This window comes from Tyto alba, unplaced genomic scaffold (genome assembly GCF_018691265.1).
Source record: "Tyto alba isolate M040663 unplaced genomic scaffold, T.alba_DEE_v4.0 Super-Scaffold_21, whole genome shotgun sequence".
NCBI classification, from domain to species: Eukaryota; Metazoa; Chordata; class Aves; order Strigiformes; family Tytonidae; genus Tyto; species Tyto alba.
In genome coordinates, this window is record NW_024881295.1 from 9,679,030 (window position 1) to 9,698,620 (window position 19,591).

At 47.2% G+C, this 19,591-nt stretch overlaps 1 long non-coding RNA gene across 3 annotated transcripts; it reads left to right on the forward strand.

The window, feature by feature from the left end:
• Positions 1–7: 7 nt before the first annotated feature.
• Positions 8–17,750, forward strand: LOC116960005. Of its 3 annotated transcripts, none has more exons than XR_004406126.2 (4): positions 8–151; positions 3,759–4,690; positions 10,075–11,569; positions 13,728–17,750. It is a non-coding gene; the product is annotated as an uncharacterized LOC116960005 (long non-coding RNA). The 3 variants fall into 3 exon arrangements; XR_004406127.2 differs by having other exon boundaries at positions 13,755–17,750; XR_004406125.2 differs by having other exon boundaries at positions 10,075–17,750.
• Positions 17,751–19,591: the final 1,841 nt, after the last annotated feature.

A 19,591-nucleotide genomic window follows, 5' to 3' on the forward strand; every position in this document is an offset into this window, starting at 1 on the left:
CACACGTGTGTGCGTGTCTGTGGAGGAGCTGGGCAGGCAAATAGCATGCAGAAAGTCTGCATCGCCAGCTGATGAACAGGAGGGAAATCCGTCTCGCCAGGGAGCCGGGAGCAATCAAGCGCCTGTGCCCGTGTGCGCAGCGAGCAGGCAGGTAGGAGCTCATCATGCCGTGGCTCCCCTGGGGATTACTGGCACGCAGAGTGTAACTTGATGAACCCACGCAGCACCGTGCACACAACGGGCATGTTTCATACACCGGCTGAATCAAATTAAATAGGTGCATTTCAGTGGGAGGGAGTTGACTACGTCCATGGAAAGTATGAAATTAGCACAAATGAAAATTTAAGTTAATATCCTGGGGAGCCAAAAGGAATCTTGTCTCTTCCCAAAAGTTGCAAAAGCACAGCTGGGCATGTTTTATGATGAGGCAGACAGGGACCAGTGATGAGGACTGGTGCTTCTGTGCAGGTTCTGGTCATGCATGGAGCTGAACATCTGCTGAGCGAGTTTCCAGGGCTGCAAGTTATCCATACCAGGAAAATTGTTTATGTTACCTAAAAGAGAGAGATATCTTATTGTAGACATGTGGTCACTGCATTTTGTCCATATGTTGGCTCATGCTGGTGCTTGGGGACAGCACACAAACAGAAATGTTGTGGGTTTTTTTTCCTGGAACGGTCTAAAATATTTCTGCCGCTGAATCCAGCCCTGGCAGAGCCTCTCAGATGCTGGTGGGGCTCCCTGGGGGCTCGCCCACGGAGGTGCCAGCAGGACTGGGGTCTGCAGAGTTAGACAGGGAAAGCTGGGGCTGTGCCTAGCAGGGAGGAAGAAGAGGTGGGTGGTGAGCGGTCCCATGCCGGAGGCGCTGCCGGCAGCCGGCGTTCAGCCGGGCCGCGGTGCACGCATCCTCGCAGGGGAAGACCGTGGGAAGCGAGAGGCTGCCACGGTGCCTGGGCTTAGCTCACGCCAGAGGAATTACTCAAAAGCTTAGGGGTAAGCAGGTGCTTAAATGCTTTACTGGCCCGTGGCCCGAGTGTGTACAACCTGATGTATTGCCCTCCTATGAGCCAGGAGATGCATCAGGGCCACTGAAACCTCTCCTCCATGCGTGCAGCTCCGTGTCCCTGCTGTCACGAGGATGCCGTGAGGACATGTGGGCTCACGCCGCCGCCCCACCAACATCAACAGGAGCAACATAAATGGGCCAGCCAGCCCTGTCCCCGCCATTTGGTTACGTATTTTTTTATTTTCCTTCCCATAGAGGAGTCAATTCCAGCAAATGACAGAAGCAAAGCGTTGGGAGGAGTGGGGCAAGCAGGGAGAAGACATCAAATGTTGGGGAAATCAGCAGTAAAGATACCTTTGAATGCTGCAGAGTGGTTCAGGGGGGAATAACCAAAATGTTGAAATACTCGGACAGGATCTTACACATGCTGAGATAGCATCAAGGAAATCTTTCCTTTGACATATTGGCAAAGCCTTCTGAGAAACTACTCTATTTCCAGCTCTTTATGGCATTTAACAGCAATGAACTATGTCTTCTGTATTAATAAATTATGATGTCACTTTGTTTTATGGGTTAAGCAATATCCTCTTCAGTTATTTATATTACTGAACGTATGAAAGAAAGCTAGAAACAAAGTGATTTCAGATGCTTTCTGCACACATAACTCTCGTGCTACATCCATAGAGCAAGATTAAGATATATTGTACAAAAAAGGAGAAGAAACTAGAGGTGAAAAAACCTGAAAAACCCTCTTCCCTAGTCGTGTTGCTTACCATACTGTGTTTTCAGAGCTTCTCACCAAGATGTTTTGTTGCCATCATCCACTTTTTTAAACATCCTTATGGCAGTTTGCATTCACTGCTGTACCTTGTTACTCAGTCTCACAGCCACATACAATTATATTTAACCACAGCTTTGAAAGGGATGGGGTATTCAAGGGTCATCTCAAAGGTCAGATAGGGAAGCGCTGGCAAAGCTGAGAACACGTGGTTTACTGACTCCCAGTTGAACATCTACCCTAATAATAAGTATTAGAGTTAAATGAAGTTAAATTTTCTTTTCCTTTCTGCCCATCCATTTCCCTAGTTCTTTGCCACACATCTTTACTGTGTTTTTTTCCCTTAGGAAAGTCTCTGGGTTTAGCACCTGGATTTGTGCTGGCAGCTAGATTTATGGTCATTGTCTTCTAAAAGGGGCCAAAATCCAACTGCTTTATTCATGCTGACAGTCATACTGGTTTCAGGGGGAGTAATTGCCTGAGGAGAATGAACAGGATTTAACCCAAAGTCAATAAATGAACAAGCACTTACCTTACAGCCAATAACAGCCCTTGCTTATCTCCTGGTCCAAGAATCTCTCTTAAAACAAGTGTCTAAATATCTTTCTGCACAGCAAGTATCTCAAAAATGAGGCCAAGTTCCATGGGCAGCAGGGTGAATATCTCCTACAGGGTACAGGTGGAAAATCCACTTGGGCCCCAGCCTCCTGCAGCTCCTTGTATGGCTGGTGTGCAGAGTCCCTAAGGCAGGAGGAGTCTGGAGCAGCTCAGGGGACATCTTCTGTACAGCAAATGATGGGTTTGCGTATGAAAATATGAAGCATGGACGATGTAGACCAGAGTTCACCTTCTGTTGGGTCCAGAGTGGCTTCACCACTCAGAGCACTTGCATTTTCCAAGGAAACCAAAGGCATTAGTTTCCATCTGCCCTGGTCACGCGGGGACAGGGAGCCTCTCCTGGGCTGGGTGCAATGTGCCTACACAGGGAGGCACCATTCCCAAGGGGAAGGGTGGCAGGACCAGGTCCAGCAAGAAGAGCTTTCAGCTACATTCTGCTTCGCTGCTCCTGCTGTTTGCGTGGTTATTTGAGCAACATAGCAATTGCCAAGAGCTCACTTGCTTTTACCGGGACATCTTTGGAACTTCAATAGGTGCTAGCTGTTGATGGATCAGAACATTGATTCAGGACACCGATGGTTGCTAGCTAATAAAACCAGTCACTTGTAATTTTAAAAAAAATATACATATTGCGTACTTAAAATCATATACCCCATATCTAATCTCTGCAGCAATACACAGTTATATAGAGAAAAAATTAGGGGTCAAATACATTGAAAAAATTTGGGACAGGGATGCTGTTGTTTTGAAATGATTAAATAATGTGTACAAGAGAGAAAAGGTTCTTCTACTGTGGCTAGCTTTCCCTGCAAAGTCAAACATGCATATCCTACAAGCTGGGAAGTTTAATGGGGATGAAGAAAAGAGGCGGATGCAGGATTGATCTCCCATAATTATTATCTGAACGAGACTATATTTGCTGATTCCACTTGGCATTAATAAACAAATGTAAAACAGCTGTGAAAGAATTCACAGCACTGGTGAGCAATGAGAAATTAAAAGAATTAATTTTTTAGAAATTGAAAGATTAAACGAGGACACTGAAATAACACTAAATTTTCTCAAGTAATACATCTTCCGGATGTCACTTGGATTTTCTCAGCAACACAAGAATAATCATTACCCTTTCATGCCCAAAGGCCCTGATTAAGTATGTTCTTAAATTAAGCACATGCTTGAATACCCTTTCTGGATGAGGATGGTTTTTGATTCGAGCCCAGCTACCAACTCTCATGTGGCATGCAGTTGTAATTTCATGTCCTTTACACAAAATGAGTCATGTTGCACAGCTTTTCCATAGCCAGATACTGTCCTCTGTAAAACATTGCCTGCTCTTGTTCCTCCCTTTGCCAAAAGGCAGCGCAAACCGGGTGACGACGACGACAAGTCAAACAGCACACGCAACGTCAGACATAGAAATGGCAAGATCTGGGCTGCAGCTTTCCGATGACACAGTCTTTCCTATTTCTTCTCCTACCCGCGAGGACACACAACATTGCATGGGACTCCAGAAACCTCGGATTTTTCTCCACTGATTTTTACACTGGAAATAAAGTGGGTTTGGCATGGTTGAACCCACACAGACGCACACTCCCACATAATCTCATTTATACAGATATTTCTTCAAGGCATCAGCAGTCCGGCCAAGTGCCAATCGCAGGGTTGCAGCACACAAATCCAGAGCAGCAGAATTAGCAAGGAACAAAGGCTTGGACGGGGCTCCCCGCGTTGCCCCAAGGACTGCGGGGAGTTTGTCTCCCTTTGCCCCAAGAGAAGCTCCCCAAAAGGCTGCTGATCCAGGGACCCCCTTGGAGATGCCACCCCCAGCGGGACGGCTGGGGCTGGGAGGGAGCCAAAAGTGCTGCAGCTGGCCAAGGGCTCACCCACCCGTCAAGTCAGTCTGGGCTATGGAGAAGCCAAGACCCTGCCTCTTCCTTGCTCCTTTTTCCTCTGCTCCCCTCACTCTGTAGCAAGCCATGGACCACAGAGCCAGACTGTGCAGGGCCGACACACCATCGAGTAGCCAAAGTTCCACACACCGGTGATCTGCTAAATAACAGAGGGTTCCCCATTAAAATAAATGATGAAAGTTTCTCCCTGAAAGCAGAGGTTTGAAGTAAGCCGCTGTGATTTCTGAAGACTGATGTCCATTGACAGGAGATGATAATAGTATCTATCTCTTGAAAGCGCAATTAAATAAAAGACAAGGCCGATTAGAAATGTGTCTGACACATGCAATTCAGGTTGGCTTCTGACATGGCCATTTTTAAAGTTCAGGTCATCTAGAGGTAAGGCTTGTTTTCAACGTGCTCTTTAGAGTCCAATTCATGTTGTTTTGTGTGTCTGTAGGCTCTCCTGTGAACACCGGGTTGGACCAGATAACGTCCAGGGGAATCATCCAACCCACGCTAGCCTTTGTGTGTGCTCCATGTGCCCTTTTGGCATTACTAGGGATAAGACCAAGGTGTGAAGCACTTCATGTTAGCTGAATGGGGTGACAGATGTGGAAAGGACGGGAGTTGTTTTATGTCAAGTTACTCCACGCTCGGAGGCTGTGTATTTAACTCTGCACCTTGCTCCCTCCAGCCGTCGCATCAGACCACGAGGTGAATCGGTGCATACAAAAGAAATCAGGTCTTCTTTCAGACTAGAATGAAATTGTGTCTTGCAGCCTCCACAATGACTGTATCAGACCAATTTAAATTCCTAAATCTTTGCTTTTGCTAAAGCTCCTTCGGGTGCCCTGTGCCTAGAGCTCTCACCTCCAGCTGTGGCTCCCTGAAACCAGATGATGGCCCAGGCACTTACAGGAGTCTCCCACAGAGCGCATACCAGTAATTAAGCTGTCCATAATGACCCAACTGTTTCTGTCTTGCCTTCTACTCTTTGGCAGGTTCTTTGGGATGGAAGTCATATTTTATTATGTTTCTGCATGAGGCCTGGAGAGAGTCCTTGGGTGCTACAACTGACAGTCCCTCAAAATAGGGATAGAGCAGCAAGAGGCAAGAAGCTGTGATACTTCAAGAAAATAAAGCTAACTCCTACGGCTTGGAGTACATATTACCATGCTCTGGCAAGTATTTTATATTAGCCCAGAGTCCTTTGCCTCTCACTGACCAGAGCTAAGGAATTTGAAAACAAGGGATGACTAGTTTACAAACAGTCTATCCTTTCCAAGGCCAGTTCTCTTCCTTCAAAGTATATTTGAAGAGGATATTTTCCATCAAAATACGTTAAAGAGGTGTTATGGCCATTAGACCTTCTCACCAGGTGTTAATTATTACTTGGTTAGAGAGAAGAAAATCCTCTTACTCATGTTCTTGTGGAGGATAACGATTAGGTCTGTTCCGTGTATGTGCTCGTGGGAACGCATACGTACACACACATGCACATGCACACGCACATGCAGGGCTCAAGCTGCTGCCTTAGACAACATGCAGAAGTGCCAGAAAACCAGTCCGTGGCTTTATGCCAAGACACAAGCACCATGGGCAACACAGGGAAGGGCAAGGGCTCCTGCTCTCACTTTCCCTTAATGAGAGGGATAAAATGAAGGAGCTTGACCCTGCAAGAGGAACAAAGAAGCCTCTGCAGCAGCACCGCTGCAGCCACATCCGTCACTCACACCCTGATATGAATCAGTTCTGTTAATAATGATTTTACTGGTCCCATAACAAAATTGTTCATTTAAATTTCCATTTAAAGACACGGGTCTCATTATTTCCAAGTGAAGGCAGTGCCCGGGGGTCCCAACGGCACGTGCCGCCTGTGGCAGGGTAGCGCCTGTGCCTGTGTCCCTGGCTCAGCAGGCAGTGAGGCTGAATTAGCCCCACGCTATCCCTCTAGAAAAAAAGCTACCAGCCCCTCTAGGGTTTTTCCCCTGGACGGGGACCTATGACATGGCAGTATGGTGGCAGCCCCGCTGAGGGCACAGCCAACACAGCTGGCAGCAGCATCGCCCTCCTGGGCTGCCGATCTCCATTTTAACTTGGAGAAGCTGCAGTTACCTCTCCCTGGTCCCAGCAGGCAGTCCCTTACTCGAACTTGCAAGACATGGAGGTAAGCAAGCAGAGGGGAAGCCCAGCTAAGGGGTCTGGGTGTAAGGCTCTAAATGTCTCTGCACAGGGTGAAGATGGGATGAAAAAGGAAAGCCCTGCATTTCTTTCACATACCCTCAAACACAAAGCTAGGAGCCCACAGCAAGTGGCAGGATGGACTGAAGAAATCCTGCCAGGTGGAGAGATGATATTTAAAATCTGTCTAAGCTCTGGCTTTGCTCAGCTCTGACTCCCAAGCTCTGACTGCACGGGTAGGACTGCACGGGTAGCTGAGATTGAGGGATCAGTCGGCGCAGGAGACGAGGAGCTTTCCTTCATAGCAGCGGGTGCCAAACGTGCTCAGCTTGTCCCGTGCACTCAGTGCCTTGTAATGAAACTAGAAAGGCCTTTTTTTCAAGATGCACATGAAAAAAAGTGCTTCTGAGTTGATGTAACGCTACCAGCAGCTCTAATAAGGTGCTCTCTCCAAAGATCCAGGACAAACTTTGTGGTGCATATGCATGTGTATCTCATTTTTCAGACTTTCTGGCATTTACAGACACTCGGGGCTTTGTTTCTGCAGCTGGCTCAAGGTCTCCTGCTGGCACTTGGGTAGTCTCACTGCGTTATTCACTGCTCCAGCTGTACTTCAAGGCTCGATGTACTCACAGGCACTGCAGTTGCCCGAAACACACATTTGGGTCCTCTGGAAGGCACCAGCTGGAATTTGTGGAAGATGTCCCAAGTCTTTCAAAAGCAAGCGGGTGCGACTTTCCTCTGACCAAGTCCCACCATAAGTGGTGGCTTTTCTCAGAGTTGCCTTTGGAGCCCTGAAGCACCTGAGTGCTGGAGCTGATGTCTTCGGCCCAATCAGAGTTTGCTGCTGACCTTGGTGTGGCCAAGATTTGCCCCTACTTCTTGGCTGATTCAAAAATAGAGTCCATGATCTTCCCTGGCAGTAGAAGACCTGAGCATATCAGGGTTCATTTCTTCCAGTCTCCTCCTGAGTTTGTCTTATCAGTTATAGGATTGACTAGATGCTGGGCCATAATCTTCTGTCTCACAAAGAGCTGGTTACTCCCAGAAATCAGTAACTCTTTTCTTCCTCCATTGATGTAAACCATCTATAAATCATCTCCATAAATGACCAAAGATGCCTGCTCTTTAACTGAGGCAAAAGAGAGGCCTGAGGCTCAGACCAGATCTGTGTGATAGCAGATTCAGGACTCTTGATGTCTGCCCACCTTTTCCCTGAAACAGCTACCCGGCACTTGTCTCTGCACTCCACCTCTCCTTGGACTTGGTTTCCCTGTGTTCAGCAATAACAACATGGCTTCATGTCCTTCATTTTTACAGACTGGTGACCTTTTATGTGAAAGGGTTCTTGAGGACACAGGGCTTTCTGCATTGCCAGAATTATTGCATGCACTCCACCAGATGTTGAAGAATATTCCCTCCCATCCAAAGTTACCCTGAGTATTATATTTTCTTGGCTTAGCATTGTTAGGAAATGTCAATGCTTTGCAACTTCTCTGACTCTCTTTTGCAATGTCCCTGAGGGAACGCAACCGCTTTTAAAGCACTGGTTGGGGCCAGCAAGCCCTGTGGACTTGCATCATCTTTCCTTCTGGAAGAGCCTCAGTCATCCCTGCAAGATAGGTGAGACATAGCAGGATGAGAGATGAAAGCAAGATGTGCTGAAAGTGGATCTGGAAGGCAGTTGCTAGTGGAATTGTCTGAGGGCTGTATGGGGACAGCTTTTAGTTAATGTTTGCCTGTCACACAAAAGAGGGAGGAGTGCATCGTGAAATTTCCTGATGACACAGGCATGCGAGTGCTTGTCAATACACAAGAGGCCCCGGCCTATCAAACAGGAAGAACTGCGTGACCTTGAGGATGGGAACAATGGGAATAGGATGAAATTCAATTGTGCCAAATGTAAGGTTTGGCACGTAAGGCTGAAGTGTCAGAGTTTCTCTGGGAAAATAAAAAGTCTCAAGCACCCTGTCTGGTCACAGGATTGCTATGAAATGGAAGCGTAGCACGGCCATGGAGAAAGGTAAATGTGATCTAGGCTGTATCAAGTATTTCCAACATGGGCCTGAAAAGTGTTAATGATGGAGAACAAGTACTGGTGGACCCTTTGAGGAGGCTGCATTCACCTTTATTTGAGAAAGACAAATTGCCACTGGAGCAAGCGTAATTAAGTGTTTGTAGGGTGCTTGGGGGGTGGTGGTGGGGAGCAGCTGGAGACCCTACTTAACAACAGGATACTGAAAGGGATTGCCTTCTTCAGGCTAACAACATTAAAGGTTGGAGAGGACACGATTGGTCTATAAATATCTTCTGTTAAACTTAAAACAATGTTGGCAGAAGGACAAATGGATACAAATGGCCATGAGTACATTTAGCCTGGAAACCAGAGGAAGGTTTCTAACCATTGGAGCGGTGAGGCTGGGGAACAGCAAGAAACATAGCTTGCTGTAAGATACTGCGCTGTCAATTTTTGAATTGCCCCATTTGACATGGTTGCTTGATGCAGGAAGTGCTTTCCCTTCCAAATCCTCATTTTAGGTGTGCTTTCGGCCCCTTCTTGCTCATACAGGCATCCTAACTCAGCCACAGAAGGAGGCAAGGGTCTCAGTCCCCTGCCTAGCTGTTTTAGGGCTTGACATAATCTAACTTGTAATTTGTTAGTGGCAGTTACTTCAATTTCATGCATTTCTTACTGAATAAAATAGCGAGTTACATCAGTAACCAAGTTTGGGGATTTTTTGTAGTTAATACTTTGTACTTATATAGAATCTTTCATCTTTCAAAGTGCTTTACATTCATTAATTATTTAATTCTCCCTGTACCCCCTTTGATCTAGGCAAGTATTATGATGCTCAGTTTGCAAGTGGGGAAAGTAAATGCAGAAGAACAAATCCTTGCTGCTGGGCTCATCCCACCAGGATTGACGCGGCTGCGTGGCTCTAAAAGGCAAGGAAAGGCTACATGATGTGTGCGGGGTCGACAAGCAATCCAGTGGTGGAGCCGGGGTGGTAGCTCTTCTGGCTGCCCTCGTAGAGAAGGAGGAGAGACAGGGGGGCTGCCAGGCAGGGCTGTGTGCAGGGCCAGGCATAGAATGCTGGATGTACAGCAGAGGACCACAAAATTATGTTTCTTATGCTCCTGAGACAGACCCAGAATTTGGTTTAATCAAAGCATGTAGAACAAAACTACCACAGTGTCTAGGTGACTAAGACCCCAGTAACAGGAATAAATGCAAACAGTTAAAAGTAGGAAACGAATAAGAGCTGACATTGATCTGTGTGGACATGCGTTCAGTGAAAGGATGCGAGTCTTCCCTTTCGGTTAAAAAAAAAAAAACAAAAACAAAACAAAAAAAAAAAAACAGCTGATGTATCTTTGAATGCTCTTGTGTTGAATGCTTATGTCGTTTTTCAGACTGACTGTTGGAATCTGATTTGGAGATTTTATTGCTAAATAACTGAGCAGTTTGTGCAAACTCACATAGTGATGCTGCTGGTGTGTTTGGATTTCTGTGATGATATGAGAACGCTGCAAATGCACTCTGCTTTATTCTGAAAAGAAGTCTCACATTCCCCCTCTCCTTTTCATCCTTTTTAAAGGACATTTCTGTCCTGCAGGGGCAAGCAGTGCAGTCTGTTAAGCAGAGCAGGAACCTGGGAAACAACACACTTGGGGTCTAGCGCTCATTCTGCCGGTGCTTTGGTGCCTGACGTTGCACAGGGGTAGTAGCTTCATTTCAGCAGCCAGTACCCAGAGTGGGAATCAAAAGATCAGGCTACTGATTTGGACAGATACTGACTCATTTTGAGGCCAAGAGAATGCTATTTAGCACTAACTTGATGCTCAGCCTTACGGGACAACAATGTTGTTTGTAAGGGAAACGCGGCTCTGTGCATCCTCCTCCTGGCAGAGCAAACACAGCTTGTGCCCAGAGCAGCTTCTGTGCTTCTCTGGGTCAGTCAGCACTATAGCGTTATTGTCTTTTGGAGGGAGAAAAAGGGGAAAGGGCCTGAATTTGGTCATATTTTCTCTGCAGCAAATTTTTTTCCGCAGCAATTTTTTTTCCTGTTACTGATAGCATTAATTCCTAGAGAAGTAAAATTACTAAGGTTTTTTAATTTCATGGTCATTTTGATATGCTAAATGGTGCCAAGAGAGGAAATGCAGAGTTTAAATCCCCATGGAACATAGAAATTGCAGTTAAAATAGTGCCGCTAAATATTAGTAATTAGCAAAAATTATTTTAAAGTGTAACATTTTAATTAGCTGCAAATGCTGTTCACTTTGCATCAGTATTACCCAAAAAATTTACTATACCTAAGACAGTTAAGCTCATCACCTGCACAAATCCCTTGGGCATCCGTGGGTAATAACTGTGAGACCCACAGTGTTGTACACTAAATAAAACGAAAACTGTATTAACGGGATAGGATTGAAAGCATAATCTTCTAACAAGCATGGTAGTCAAAGATGCAATCATTGCAACTGTGGTGCCGTGTCACTCCTTCCTGCCTGAGTTGCTCTGTGTTTCCTAGCATAATTTTCTTATTATCCATTCCTTAGGGACCATGTTAAAACAGGGCCCCTGTCTATCCCATTCTAGCTTATCCCAACTCACTGCATCCATGGGCTTTCCCAGTATTTGGTAATGGTCCTTAATTCCAGAAGATCTTGTTCTGCAGCTGTGGACTCGTCCCTTGGGAAGGCTCTGCTTTCTCTCCAGGCCCTTTCTCTTTCTGTAGAAAGTTCCATGGTATGAGAAGAGCAAGGCAACAGATCTCAGTCCCCAGCCTGACAGGGTGTGCAGGGCATGGGCCGTGTAGGAAGAGGCAGAGCCCACGTAGATGATGAGAGAAAGAAAATTCTAGGACATGCTAGGACAGTGCAGTCTCTGCCACACAGTAACAGAGGACTGAGATACCTCAAATCAAATCCATGCACATGGGCTCCATGGACTGGCTGACAGAACAGGCTGGGTGCACTCACGTCTGGAAAACCTGCAGACAGGGACCTGCAAGAAGAGGAGCTGGGGCAGAGTGAGGCATGGGAGCACCTTCCCTCAGTCTCTGTGACGCTGTGATGCAGGACATCAAGGTAAGATTCTTCAACAGCCTGATAAAGTGCCCCTAGAAAGACCAAGAGCTGCTTCTATTGATGTTTTAAAATGAGGAATTGAAGCACACAGCAATTGAATTCTGTAAGATTAGGCTCTCTTGAAGACCCTCAGTGTAGCAGATTCACCAGAGTACTCAGGTGCTTGCCTCCAAGTGATGCCAACGGGACATGCATCCTTAAATATGCCCGGTGAGCTGGGTCAAGGCCTGTTCAAGGTCATATGGGCAGTCTGCGGCAGAGCTAGGAGCTGTACTCCTGCCATCTGAGCCCAGGAAAATGCCTTTACAATAAGATCATTCATGCTCTTATGTGTATGTCTTCTGCTTGTAGAGGAATGAATAGCTGTGTACTAGAAATACTGTGCCAAAGGAAATTTAAACTTTAGTTGTCTGTTCATGTAGCACTGTTACTATGAAAGCTCTTGGATGTATTTATTTTATAAGTATCATCTGACAAGGGCTTTGGTACAGGCAATGATCAGACAACAGAGAGACACGATTATGATGGGTTCGGTCCATGTGGCCGAAAACACACTGACCATCCTGTGCCATCCTGCAATTCAGGGCATCACGGAGCTGGGCCCCATCTGCACCAGCCCACGGGTTCACAGGCATCCAAAGTTGGTGAGCTAATGGCAAAAGTTGTGTCTCTGTCCTAAACATCTCTTTCATGTCATTGCTGCACAAGATGCAAGGAAGAATATTGCTTTTACAATACACAGCAATTGTAACATTTGTGAAATCTCAACTGATTTCAAACACTTCCAGTTCAAGTTATATTAAAAAAAGCAGCAAAGGGTTGGAGACTATCAATACACTGTAACTAAAACTACATGATGAGAAGGCCATAAACATAATAAACTACATAAACTTCAGATGAGAAGGCCAGCTGTGTGGGACAAAGAAAGTAGCAATAGATACTTTGGAAAGTGAATTGAATTTGCACAGGTCAGTTCGATCCTTGCACTTCTAAGCTTCAATATTTCACTGAGTGGCTGTAATAATTTTTAACACAGCTTTCTGGATGTAGTTTTTCAAGTCACAAAAAGACAGAAATCCCGTGATATCACACCATGCTGAGAGCCCCGTGGCTCATTAGTGGGGCTGTAAAACCGGGAGGCACCAGGCAGAGGTCGGACACCTCAGACAACACGGGGACTGGCAGCAGCAGGGAGGTGCCGCAGCCAAGCGGGAGGTGATGGGGGCACGCAGCCTTTCCCGGATGGGAGGCAATGGAAAGACCCATGGCAAATCCCAGACAAAACATCTGGCCCTCTTGCCAAATTTCAAATCCCTGCTCCAAAGCAGGGACACGCTCCAGCCGTTCAGCGAAAAGGTCGCCAGAAGCGCTTTGCATGGTGCGAAACAGCTTCTTCTGCCCCTGCCTCTCGCACTTGGCGCCAGGCTTTGGCTAAGCCTGTTTGGCTGGATCCTTCCCTCAAAGAAGTCAGAAGCAGAGCATGGAAAAAAAAAATCACCTCAAAATGTTTGGCAAAGCTTTAGTTGACTGAAAATGGGGTTGTATAGTGGGATGTCTTGAATAACTTGAAAAGCAAAGCATCCCTACCAGCACTGCCTATAGTGCAGTTGACTGTACAGGGTGTATGAATGCCATTTTTTAGTGTTTTTCCAGCTGCGGTGTGTTCACCCAGACTTAAAATGATGTCAGTGGTATCTCTGTCATCTGCCTCCCGTCAGCACAGGCCACTTTACATGGGCACAGTCACGGAGAGTCGTGCCCTTGGACATCCACTGCTCTGGGAGTACCAAACCTTGAGCTTAAACTATGAGGCAAAAGGAAAAACAACATTCTGTCTCATGCATCCGTAAGCAGCCTAAATGGGTAACAAGAGGACCTCCTCTGCAGTGACAGTGGTGTTTTCTGGCAGCTCTCTGCCAGCTTTGCACGGTGTCCAGGGCCCCGGTGATCTGCTCTGGGCAGCTACATCCCAAAGCTGAACTGGGGACACTGACTGATCTGCTTTCGCTCTCACGGGCACCTTCAAAGGGATGCTGCCAACTGAACCCTCACTCCCATTGCTCTTGTCGTCCCACAATACCATGTCTGTGCTAGACCATTAATTAATTTTGTCTCTCTGATAGCTGTAATTGCTCTTAAAATCCCTCTCCTACTCTAGCTTCTCTTTTTACAACTGTTCTGTCAGCCAACGTGGTGGAGAGCAGACTGCCCGCCGACCGCACTGCCGCTTGCAACCAGGGGTTCTCAGGCTACATTTTTCTACTGCAAAATGAGGTCTCTGGTGCAAGCGAGGCCTCGTGCAGCTGTGTTAGCAGTCCTGGCACGGGCAGGTCAATGGACTCAGTGGCACAGGGAAGGTGATGGGCGAGGTCTGGCCTTGCCAGGGTGAAATAGAAGTTGCAGGAAGGAGCTAACAGACCCTGTCTGAGGTCCCTGCTGTAGGTCTTGGCCTGGATCAGGGTAAGAAGAGTAAAGCTTATTAGTAACTCAGCTGAGACAGCTCCTGATTTCAGCACGGTTGTATCTGTAGCATGACTCCCTGTGCACGCACCTCAAAATAATTCATACCACACCTGCAGTCCTGGTGAGCCACCAGTAAAGGTGAGAGAAGGATGCCCAGGAGGGCAGGCAGTTTTGTGCCTCCAGGGCCAAAGAGACTCCTGCTCAAGGTGATGGGAAAGCTCTTGTGCAAAGGTGGACCAGGGGGCGGAAGGGCATATTAATAAAGGTGGTACTGACTGACTGATCCACAGAGCAGAGGACAAAGCCCCAGGAAGGCTGGCACAAGGAAGTCTGCGTTATTGTTCAGTAGAAGAGAATGGGAATGTTTACTCCATTTAAAAAACGAGCTGTGAATGGACGGAGAAATGAGGATGTGTTTTGCAGTGCATCGAAAGATTGGGATTCGCTGCCCCAGGAGATTACCAAAATGAAGAGTTCAGGAGGTCTGAAAAAAAATGCATGGGCAATTAAAAAGGTTGTGGATATCTCCAGGGTTACCTCATTTGAGATAATCATGCAGAAGGGATATAAACCAGAGCTCTTCAGGGGACATGCCAAGTGATAAATGCCTGGGGTTAGGAAAATATTTTCCTATAGGCAAGTTATGATTGGCCATTCTGGCATTTCTTGTTCTGGCTTTATAGCACTTGGCAATTCAGTACCTTCAGAGACAAGACAGGGGAGTAGATGAGCTGGGAGCCCGGTCCAAGGCAGCAATCCCTCTGCTCCCACGTCCTGCTGTGTGAGAAAGCATGTGAGGAATTATAATTCTCTTTGGACATGTGACCCAAATTGCAGTGGGAATTTGCATTCCTGGTGCCTGCTTCCATTTCACATCTTCCCCCCACGCACAGTAACACCTGCAAGAAGGTTTATTGACCTCTCTGAGAGCACAAGCTCTACAATCTTTTCAGAGAAATTAAAAAGAGTATCTACAAAGGAAACCAAAAAGTAAAAAGGAGTCAAAAATATGTCAATGCAATGTAAAAGCTTATCCATACAAAACAAACTTGCTAAAAGAAAAATCAACTGTCACTTTAAAACCTGACATTAAGTTTCTCAAATCGCAGCCCTTAATCAGGAGTAATACTTGAAGAGGAACAAAGAGAATTTATGATGAAAAATCAGGACAGTTGAGCGCTAGGCTCAGCGGGACTAACTGCATGACAATATGGATAAGAATGATAATTGCATTAGCTTAGCCTGAAATGACTGGCCAGAGCTGGTTTTTTTGGTCAGCTGGATTTTTGTAATGTCTTCATTTACTTTTTAAGCAAACTTGGAAGGAGAATTACAAATAGATTAGGGCACGTCCATCCATTCTCTTAAGGGGACAGGGCGTTTCAGAAATTCATCCTAATATTGGCTTAGAGCTCTTTCAAATGTACAGGCCCATATGGGTTAAACCAAGGGTCCCTTACGGGTCCTTTTAAAGTAAGATTATCAGGAGAAGGTAGCTTCTGCTGACAAAAGTTAGAGGATCCAAACCCATGATGCTCTCATTTTATTCCATTCATCATACTCCAACCCTATCCCCCAGTCAGACCCTCCCCATGGTCACATTCTTACTCTCACTTAATCCAATTTTTACATCTTAGTTACCTTTTTAAAAATTTAGATAACTTCAAACAGACACTCATCCTCTGCCCTTTAAAAACAACCTAGAGAGATCTCTACCTAACCTACATTTTTTTGCAATAGGAAATGCGGTGTTTATCTCCCAGCTCTACAGACAAATTCTAGTTCAAATTCAAGCCCAGTGATCCCAGTCCTGGGTCTGGCTGCCAGCGCCATGCAGCTGGGACCTCCTGTAGCACCTGGTGGGAACAGCTGGGGGTTACCACTGCAGTGCGCTCCCAAACCAGTGCACTGCGGGATGCCAGCCAGAGGAGGTGGCAGACAGTTCAGATGGAGGGAGAGGAGGCTGACATTCCCCCACAGCCCATATCGGAGCCACTGATCTCACTGGTGAGAAGTGCTTTGATGGAGCAGGAATTTGCCCTTAGCAAAACCAGGAGCCCGAAGTGGGGAGCATGAACAATGCTGGGGAGGGGTGGGAGGGGTGGAAAATGTGAACAGCAACAAAAACGGCTGACCATGGCAAATCTGTTGCCGGCCCACGTGCAGCATCAAATATGTGTCAGTGTTATGTCTCTTGGTGCTGTGCAGAGGGTCAGAAAGTCCGTAAGATGGACACTTTCAGGGCAGGAGGCAGTGAGCACTGCGGCATGGGCAGCACTAGCAGGTGTCGGGGGGGCAAGGGCTCAATCAGCCCCAGAGACAAACCCACCGGGGACCAATGCCTCTCTGCAAGGGGGAACAAGTTACTTTTACCTGTTCTGCACAAAATAACCAGGACAAAAATATCCACGCCTCTAATTCCTCCTTCAGCAGAGAACCGGGCAGCTTCAAAGCCCTGATCTCAAACCGCTGCCTGGCAGGCAGCACAGCTCTCCTGCGGCCAGCTAAAGCATCAGCATCGGGTGGCCTGCTGCTGGCTTGATGCGGATGTGCTCAGGATACCTGCTTTGAGCACCCTGGCTCCTGCGCAAGATGCTGGTGGGTCTGCGAGGCTGACAAACGACCCGAAAGGTGGTTTCTTCTGTCACACAGGCTGCCTTCGCCGCCGCCACGACCCAGCCAGCACACGCGGCTCCGATTGCGACACAGCCGGCCTCTGTCAGTGGCTGCTTTTATTCGTCTTCCTCAAAGGCTTAAATAAACAAGAAACAGGTTAAAAACAAAATCTTGGCCCCGGCCCCTTCCTGAGCTGGCTGTTCCATGATGGCTTCCTGCCCCGTGCGCGAGCTTCCCCCTCCAGAGAAAAGAGGCGCCGTCCTGCAGCTGCCTTGAGTGGGAAATAAGGCCGTGTACCTGCCTTTGATATCGATGCCAGGCCATCAAAGCCGCCCTCTCCACACCGTCCTCGGCGCTCACCGCGTCGAGTGGGAGCTGGAGCGTGCCGGTGGGAGCTGGAAGAGGTTTGCCTTCCCAGGGCCGCGGCACAAGGACGCGGGGACGCTCCGCGTCAGCCGGGCACCCACTCCGCACGGGGAGGCATTTCCCGTGGCGTGGACCCCGCGCACCTCTCCAAAGCCTTCACCCAGGGCTGCAGGGAGGAATTTTATTCCACTTGCAATCTGCCGTGAGCATAAAAACAATCTCGGAGAAGCCCATCAGCTCGAGAGCTTATGCTCTCAGGACCTGTGGCGCAAGTTGTACTCGAGTGAAGCTCCTCTGGTCATTTTGATGAAGGGACGTCAGGAGCTCATCTCATTCACCCCCTGCCCAAGGTCACTGCATGACGGCTGGGCAAGGCTCCCGGGGGTTTTGAAACACTTCACGTGCATGAACTTGCCTCACAGCACCTTCGTGATGGACGTTTTCTATTCTTGCCGCTTGAAACTTTGAGAAACAGATAAAAAGGCGCCAAGGTACACAACGAAACGCTGCGCTAGGCCATGTGCATTTCTTCCTGCCCCCAGCTCTGTACTTTCTTGATGAGGTCCAAATGTTTTTCTTAGCAGAGCATTTGAGGTTTGGTTTTCTGTGTGTATTAAAGAGCTTTGTGTCCATCATGCTACAGCTAAAATGTGCCACTATCTAGCACTGGCAATATGTTCCTGACTAGTGCTTTAAAGTGTTATAGATAAGTTATGTGACATTTTCCATTTAAATTAAAATAGATCAAGTTAAACTCAAGGGAAGCTGATAGCTGCACTTTCATTCTATTCCATTCTATTTCCTCTTCATGACCAATTTTACCCTAATAATCAAAACTTTGATTATAGATCCCTAAGGCACCATGTTGCTTGCAGGACCAGGCTGGAAACTGCCACCAGCTCTCACATTGCCAGGGATTCAGCTGTCGGACAGTCGCATAAGTGCAGTGATTAATGTCAACACAGCATCTGGGGGTCTTTTTCTTCCCTCTGCTGAGAAAGTCTCCACTTCTCAGCTGACCTGAACTGCACAGGCATGGAGATATGCATCTGAAGTTTGCCTGATTCTGGCATCTGTTGCTGGTACTAGTAGGATCTCAAACCACATTGAGATACATCTAAGTGCTTTGAGGAGATTTTTCCTGTGGACAACCCCAGAAAGGAAGCCAAAAAAAAAAGGAGCCGTTGCAGGTAGTGATCCCGGGAGTGGATGGTCTGGTGCCACTCTGGTCTGTTTTGGCCCCAACAGAAGATGGAGGCTTGAAGGAGACGTATTGTCCCACTTGCAGGCACTTGCCATTACAGCAATGCTGGCACCCAGCTCCTGTCCCCCTCCTGCAGAGCCAGCCCAAGGGCTCTGCAGCATACAGATGCTTCAGGAAACTCCTCTAAATGGTTTTGGCTAGACAGAGAAAAGGTGTTTAAAACCAAAAAAAGAACACAAATTATAATATTAATCTGCAAAATGGGAAAGTATTTAAAAAAAAACAAACTTTCTTGTCTCTTTCACCATTAGGTTTGTGGGGCTGAGGAACAGGGATGTGGTAGAGGTCCTGCTTGCCCAACTGCTTGCCCAAGCCCAACTGCTTGCCCAACTGCTTGCCTAACTGGGCTCTACCACCTCACCTCAGCTCACCGGGCAGGTACAGGTATTTGTACCTCACGGTGCTTCTGCTTTTCAGGGAGCACCGTTTTGGACAAGGCCTTATTGCCTTGCTCAAGACTTCACACACTGGGGGTTTTAAAGAGTGGCTTGTGCCATACAGCAAAGCCCACAGGCAACATCTCCTGGCAAAGTCCTTGACCACTGTGCAGAGCTCTGTGGGTTGAAATTTGGCCATGGCTATTTTAGAAAAGTCGCAGAGTAAAGTTCAAGGAAAGTAGTGAAATGGCTGCATGCCTTCCTCTCCTCACGGCAGATGAGATTTTTGGGGACTTGCTGCCCACTCTGCTGTGAATGTGAGGAGGTGTGATGAGCATGGCCCACTGCTTTCCCTGGCTTGGACATCATGCTTCACCTGCTTGCTTCCAGGAGCCCTGCAGCCCTCCGACCTATTGCTTCCTTCTCACACCTTGTTCAGGACAGTAAAGGAAACAATGGACAATAAAACAACACACTGACCTTTCCATACCACAGACCTTTTCCAAACCTGACATAAATTCATGAGCTTTAATGGTTACATGCCAAAGTGTGGCCTTGGGTTCATAGAATCATAGAATCGTAAAATACTGGGTTGGGAGGGACCTCAAGGGCCATCTGGTCCAACTTTTCTTGACAAAAGCACAGTCCAGACAAGATGGCCCAGCACCCTGTCCAGATTAATCTTAAAAGTGGCCAGTGTTGGGAATCCACCAGAACTTGTGATTTAATACTCTGTTCTTTGCCAAGGCCACCGGCAGGCATGGAGAGTTTGTCCTTGGGGCCTGGGATGTAAGGTAGTTTTATGAAAAGATAATTTGGACTTTCATGGTTGTGGGGTGTGTGCATGTGTGTGTGTGTCAGGGTGGGGGAATGATGCAGCTGCAACCCCAGCAATGTCTGCCTGGGAGCAGGGGTCCCCAAGTGTTCACACTGAGA